The sequence below is a fragment of the Hipposideros armiger genome, unplaced genomic scaffold (assembly GCF_001890085.2).
Source record: "Hipposideros armiger isolate ML-2016 unplaced genomic scaffold, ASM189008v1 scaffold_544, whole genome shotgun sequence".
NCBI lineage: Eukaryota > Metazoa > Chordata > Mammalia > Chiroptera > Hipposideridae > Hipposideros > Hipposideros armiger.
The window spans coordinates 933,322-940,577 of record NW_017731894.1 but is presented as its reverse complement, the minus strand read 5'-3'; the positions used below and the strand labels follow the sequence as shown (position 1 = coordinate 940,577).

General features: G+C 53.5%; 1 long non-coding RNA gene across 1 annotated transcript; it reads right to left on the bottom strand.

Moving 5' to 3' along the window:
• Nucleotides 1–2,568: 2,568 nt before the first annotated feature.
• LOC109396792 (uncharacterized) lies at nt 2,569–6,496 on the bottom strand. The gene is made up of 4 exons (XR_002126919.1): nt 6,294–6,496; nt 5,753–5,870; nt 3,818–4,134; nt 2,569–2,677 (listed from the first exon to the last, which is right to left on the bottom strand). It is a non-coding gene; the product is annotated as an uncharacterized LOC109396792 (long non-coding RNA).
• Nucleotides 6,497–7,256: the final 760 nt, after the last annotated feature.

Sequence of the window (7,256 nt, the reverse complement as noted above, 5' to 3'; positions counted from 1 at the left end):
CGGGGTGCAAGGCTGGGTCCCCGTGCCCAGGCTGGGAGTTTCCACATCACGGTTAGAGGGGCTTCCTGGGAGAACCGGGAAGGACCTCCAGACACCCTGACAGGCTGAGGCTCAGTTTGAGAACCATCAGAACTGCCTTTGTGAAAGCGTTGTCAGCATCCCCCCAGAATCAGGGCCGCGTGTTTTGGGCACCTGGAACTCTCGCTTTTCCCCCAAAGCGGCACCGACCTGTCTCCCGCCTTTCTGCTCCCAGTGGGCTCGGGCACCATGCGCTGCAGCGTTGGGAGCAGCATGGCCAGGCTGGGCCTGCTTTCAAAGGTGTGTCCACTCTCCAAATCGGTGACTGACGTCCAGGGCCTGAGGTTGGCTCATGCCTAGAGATTTAATCTGGCTCGTGACCGGTGGGGTCGTGGAGCGAGGCACCATGGTAACACCATGCTCCTCAGGAAGTTGGGGGCTCTGTGAGCGACCCGCTGCCCTCCCGAGGTCCTAGCTTGGATGGCGATGGTGCAGGAGGGACACATGGAAACATCACTCATGGCCCCTTATTCTTTCACTTAAAACATTAAGTGAAGGCTCAAGGGCCCAGTGCCCTGCCGGGTGGCACTGTCTATACAAGAGGCTCTGTGACTGCTCCCCACCTCCCCCCAGCAAAACGTGGAAACATCAGGAGCTGCTTTTCTCACCTCAGGACCAGGATGCAGCCAGGGGTTGTCAATCAGAGCAGCTCCGTCCTGTAGCACCCACAGGGATACAGCAGCCTCTGCCCCAGGTTTTAGTGTCCATCCAACCAGCCACGCAGTAAACGTTGCTGAGCACCTGCGGCCTACCAGGCCCTGGGCCTGCACTTGTGTCTGCAGCGCATACGTTGACGCCCACTCAGAAAGATGGAGCGGATGCCTGAGTGCTGGGAACACATTATGGTGCGAGACAATTCTGTCTTTATCTCAGACTCAGGGGAGCGGGGGTGGCCATTGTTCCTAGAAGCGAGAGGCAAGTTGACAGGCTCTTGTGCAGGAAAAATCACTCCCACATAGAGAGGACGCTTGGTCCTCCCGCAGGCGACCGCACCCGCAGACGACCGCACCGACTCCTGTGCGTGCAGATATGCACAGCATTCATTTTTAAAGGTCTTAGCCAAACAAGAGTCAGACTAGCTGTGCATTCTGACTCTCCCTCCAGATGGCGGTGGCTTTCCCTGTGGAGTCAGGATCTGCAGCACGCATGGAGCAGGGGCGTCGGGCTGGCTGGAGCTGCGTGTGGAGACGGCCAGAGCACCCTGTCCGCCCCGCGGTGGGCTTCACCAGGTGGTGATCACGGGCGGGAAGGACTGCTTGAGGGCATGGTGTGCTTGGATTTACATGGCAGAGGGAGGACAGTTGATATATGGTTCTTGTGAAACGCATTAACTCGCTGTCATTGTGACAGAGAATAAAAGTGGTGACTGTTGTACAGAGTCCAGCAGCACAAAAGCAACTTAAAACATTCACCAGGCCTTCCTGGTGCTCTCTCCCTGACCTGCCCATAATCACCTTACCCAGCTGAAGTCACACTCCAGCTCTGCCTCCTTCCTCTTGAATTATTTAGTTATAAACGGAAGCGGCCCCCATGGCTTGGAAACATGCCCTGGGCCCACCCATGGGGCACTGGCTCTGCCCCCCCAAAGCCCATTCCTCCACTTTGTGCTGTCACAATAGCGCCCCCAAGGTTTAGAAGGACAGCTGTTCTTCCAGAAACACCACAATTCACCAGCGCGTCAGCCGGGCTGGTGGGACAAGGCCATGGTGGGGCCACTGCGGCACCCTCCACAGTCCCCCGCTTTGTTTAGGCCCCTCGTACCCGGTCGCTGTCGCACAGCTGAATGGGTCCCCTGAGTTGGGCACCAGTCACCGGAAGCTAGCTGACTCCGTGGCGGTCCCTGCCCCAACCCAGGCCCTCAGGAAGCGTGTTAGGGTCCTGGGTGGACAGTGGGGAGTGCTGGGCGTGTGGCCCGCAGATGCTGTCGCGTCGGGAGCCTGGCTCTGGTGTCTGCGGTCGCGCATTCAGTCACCGTGCCGGGCCCTCTGCCTCTTCTCTTCCATTTTCTCGCTTCCTCGTTTCCTGGCGACACAGAGAATCAGAGAGGGTCACGTGGGACCTTGTGGAGCACAGCCTGCGGCCCAGGCCCTGTGCTGCCGCGTCACCTTCCCAGCGGCCCCATCCCGCAGATGTGGAAGCTGAGTCTCAGGCTTGCAGCGTGTGAGCGTGGGGGGCTGGCCCGCGAGCCCCGACTTCCTGCCCAGGGAACTAACTCCATCACCGCCCCTTGCAAACACATGCAGAGGGAGCTGGGGCCCGCGTCTGTTCACGATTCGCTTCGGTCATAAAATAGCCCCGCAGAAGAAGCCACTGGTCCCGCCGAGGTGACCTCAGGACGTCCTGACTGCCCCACGGGCCCAGGATGTGGGAGTCGGCGCAGGGCGGTTTGCTCGCTGTCCCCGGGGCGTCCCCCGGCAGCCCTCCACGCCCAGAAGGCCAGGAGGGAGGTCTTGTCCAAGGATCCTGAGCCAGACACCGTCACAAGGGAAGGTCGCCATACCGGTGGCAGGAGCTGCCTGGTGCGTTTTTGCCGGAGGGCTCCTTTCCTCTCGCCTCCCACGTGGCCATGGCCCCAGAGGCTTCTGCTTTAGGGCAAGTCCTACCGGCAGAAATAGACAACAAAGGAATCACATTATTGGGTTTTTTTAAAGGTTTTTTTTTTTTTCCCTCAAATACATTGTCCTGCTGTAATGCAGAGATACTCGGGAGAATATCTTCAGAGTCCGTTGTTTTCCCAGCCTCAAATAGATCAAGCTTATCTCGGGGCTGGGAAAGAGAAAGAATCCAAAAGGAAAGACTTGAGGAGGGTGTGTGAGAAGGGGCCTTGCAGCCAACACCCTCCCCCAAAGTCAGCCCTAGAATGGAGCGTGACAGATGCCCCCATCAATGTAGGGTCTGAACGCACAGAAGACTTGGACTGTTTCCTATCTGAGATTCGGGAGGCAGCGACCTCCCAGGCGACCTCACACAGCCAGAGTGAGGGCAGTTAGAGAGGAGAGGGCTGGCAGGGGGTGGCAGGGCTTCAGGGCAGAGAGGACCCAGGACAGACCCTTTGGGTTCTCACCCCCAATATGTGGTGGTGGTGGGGGGGTGCGGGGGAGTGTGGTATGCCCCAGGTCCACAGAGGACAAAATCCTACAGTGAAGGGAGGGCCAGACACCAGGGGAACGTGCTGGGTCAGGGGACGTGACACCAGGCACGCTTAGCATTATAGGGCCAGACCCTCAATAAGGATGTGCACCATCAGCAGATGTCAGCCCGGCCGGTGATGGCTGGGGGTCCCACCTGACCCTGTGTGAACCAGCAACTCAGAGGTCCCTAAGAGAGGAGGGAAGAAATCCTCAATTGTCCAGAAAAAGTGTCTGCTGCCCTGAATTGATGCCGTTCGCCTGAAATTGAATCTATTTTTTTCTACCATTAGGCAGAATGAAGGCTCTAGAGAGGAACTATATTTAGTTATAAGAGAATAAAGTTATTTTGCACACCTGAGTTGATGGCTTAGAAATCTGTGCCACTACACTTATGAGAGTGCTTTGGGGGAAATGGTTACCGCAGCATAACAAATGTCAAATTCGCTTTCGGGCCCAGGAGGAGCTCAAACAATTATTATTATTTTTCTTGACCAGAAAATAGGGTTTGCCCAGGGCTGAGGAGGCTTGTCTGGGTGTGACAACATCTTCAGTTTGGAGGGTGGGTTTGGGGGGGACATTCGGTGACTTCAGGGAAAAGGGCTACACACCAAAGTTCTGGGAGTAGCTGAGCTGGGGAGGAGATGGGGACCGCTGGGCTGGAAGGAGCACTGTGTTGGGCAAACGACAGGTGAGGAGCTGACCCTTTCCTTGGCCTCCTGACTCGGGAACAGCTGTCCCTACAGTTTGGGGAGCGGGAAGGGAGGCTTCAGATTGGAGGAGCTACTTCATCAGCCTCACAGAAGGTTTTATAATTCGCTGGTTCCTTCATCCATTCAGGAGAGTTTTATCAGTCATACACTAGATTCCTGACACTGTTCCAGGCACTGCTGATAAATGGAGATCAAGGATGACAAGGTCCTGCCCGCTGAGGAAACAGACAGCAAACCACAAAATAAGTAACAAAGCGAGATGAGCTTAGATAGTGATCATTGCTACTACAGAAGAAAAGACAGCGATGAGATGGAGAATAACTCGGGGAGGCCACTTCCGTGGCGTCAGAGAAGTTCTCTTGTGAAGAGACGTTTGTGCTGAGAATGAGGATAGGAGCCAGCCACGCTGATGGTTCAGGAGGAATGCTCTAGACAGACAGAAGAGCAAACGCAAAGTCCCACAAGATGGGGTAAAGTCTGGGGCATTTGACCGACCGAACAAACTTGAGTGCTACTGAAACAATGTGACCAAAGAGCACGTCTGCATGAGGTCAGATTGGAGAGGGTGGTGGGGGCCATTTAAGTAACACCCCGGGCCCAGCCCCTATCTAGAGCCACTCACTCCCACACCAAATGAAGTCGTAGTAAAAGGAGAGGGGTATCTATTTCTAGTTGTAAAAAATATTCGTCTAAATTTCCACTCTCCACACGGATGTCCAGCTTTCATCCAAAAATTACAGGACACAGTAAAAGGCAAGAAAGAAAATCCACTGTCAAAAGACAAAGCAATTAACAGAACCACACGCAGATGTGACAAAGATGTTGGTACTATCAGAGAATTTAAAATAACTATGGTTAATATGTTAAAGGCTCTCATGAAAACTGTGGAGAACATGCACAAACAAATGGGGGGTTTCTACTGGAAATGGAAGCTATAGTCAAGAATCACATGCTGACACAGGAGAAAAAAATAAAATGATATGGAGATGATGACAGCCTGTCACAGAGCCATCAGTATTGACACAGCTTAGGAAGGAAGAAGTCAATAGACATTAAACAAACTGAAACACAAAGGGAAAAAAATAAGTTAAAAAAAATATCCTTTGCTCCATGATAGGGCTCAGCAAACTCCAAATTCATGTGAAAAGTATTTTGCTTGTACTGTGCTCCAGCTATCTTTGAAGGTTTAATTTAAAATAATTATAAATGGAATGGAAGGAGGCGTGGCACGGGGGAGAGGGCTTTACAGTCAGCCTGTCCTTTATGCAAGGTGATGGCTCTGTCACTGCCTGGCTGTGGACCACGGGCAAGTTACTGAACCTCTCTGAGCCACATTTCCTTCATCTGTAAAATGGAGATACAGCACATACCTCACCGCGATATTGTGAGGAGGAAATGACTGATCATCATTTACCTGACAAGGTGTGTGGCACATCGTAGGCACCTTGACACGTGCTGATGACCACCTTCCAGCATGGATTCTCCCTGTGTTTCAGGTCTGATTAAACTTCAGTTATTTTAGACTTGATAGTTAACCAGAAGCCGCTATAGAAAGAGTCTAGCGAAGAGCAATGTCTCCCGAGAGAGCAAAGAAACTATAAAGGGGAAAAGTCTCGCAATTAAAATAACCGTGGTAATGATAGCTGACGTGCCCTGAGTGCTTCATACCTTCCAAGCTTGGTGCTACAATCCACGTAGATGCTGACTAATCTCAGGTGGTATGTCTTTTCCTAATTCCAAGTTCACAGAAGACGAGACTGAAGCTAAGAGAGACTAAGTGAGCTTATCCTGGCCACCTGCCGTGACGGCTGACCCCAGGCTCTGCACACTCACCACACGTGATAATCCCTCCTGGGGACGCGCAAGGTCATCACAAGGACAGCCAGGCAGGCTGACGTGGGTGCACATGGAGAACATGAAGCTTGTGAAGACCCTTGGGACCCATGACGGGCTGGAATAGAACAGAAGAGAGGGAAAAAAAAATGCCCTCCGATTTTTACAATAATAAAGAACCCTTGACTTTTCCATGTCAGCCTCCCTTGAAAGAGGAAATTTCTGTATAAAAAAAAAAACATAATAAAAAGAGGATAAGAAAGTACATTGAAGGAGAGGTTGCATTTTGACATTTCTCAAGAAACAAGCTTTGTGAAGCTGACACTGCAGTAAGGTTTTAGGATTATATCCACACACAGTGTGTGAATGCTTGTTGCTGTTTGAATCCTCAAAAATGCCGTAACTGAAATTCAGTGACTAAATTGAGGCTGGTTATATGTACAATAGGCCTGGGTTTGGAGCAAAGAGGAAGCTGCTGAGAGCCAGGGGGATGGAGCTGAGGCGGGTTTGCTTTTTATCGACTCCCTTTACGGTTTCTGACCTGTGTTGTGCTGCTCTTGACAAGCTGGGCAAGAGTGATTCTGTGAGGAGAGCGGTCTCCAGGGTCCTGTGTCCCCACAGCCGACCTGGTGCTGGGGGCTGGGTGTTGAGGGTGTTGTTCTGATGGCAGCGGGGGTGCCCAGGTTTGTCTTTGCCGCTGGCACCCTGTTGCTGCTTTTCCTGCATGGGGTCAAGTGCTTACAGCTCCTGAGGAAACAGAGGGCAGAGTGGCTCTGAGTGCTGAGGGCATCACACGGCCGACCGCCTGGGGATGAAGACGTGCCTGGACCCATGGACTTATGGGCAGAGACGCACCAGATCCCCAGCAGACAAACACGGTGCTTTGCCCAGGATCCTGTGACCTTCAGAGGGCCCCCACCCACAGTGCCTCCCGCAGTGCGCCTACACCCGGCCCTGCACCTGTCCAGGTACATCCCAGCCTGCACTGAGGCAGGTGGGCATGTCAGTGTGCTCCCGGGAGTGAATTCATTTCTAACTCAGACCTTTACACAACCTCGCACCACCGGGCCGTCTCCACGGGTGTCTTCCCGGGAGGAGCTGGGAGCCCTGTGACGGGACAAGTCTGCATCTGGGTGACTGAACAGCCCTGCATGGACATGTCTATTCAGCCTGTGTGCACACATTTTCTGAGGCTGCTGGCCAGGCCGGGAGGCTTGTGCAGGTCACAGCAGACGTCCACCGGCCCAGGTTAGAACGGGGCTCCCGAGCTGGCAGATGGAGACCTGTGCTCGGCCTGCACCAGGAGGAACAGGGCTGTCCCCACCCCAGGGAGTCCGTGAGGGAAGTGACATACTTCATTTCCTCTGTCCCTCGTGGCCCAGCAGTGACAGGTTGCATGTCATGCCTGGGTTGCTCTGACTGGAAATGCGAACCTGACTGGCTCCGCCCTTTGTGAAATGCGCGGTTCAAGGGCAGACCACTTCCAAAGGTGCTCTATGAGCTA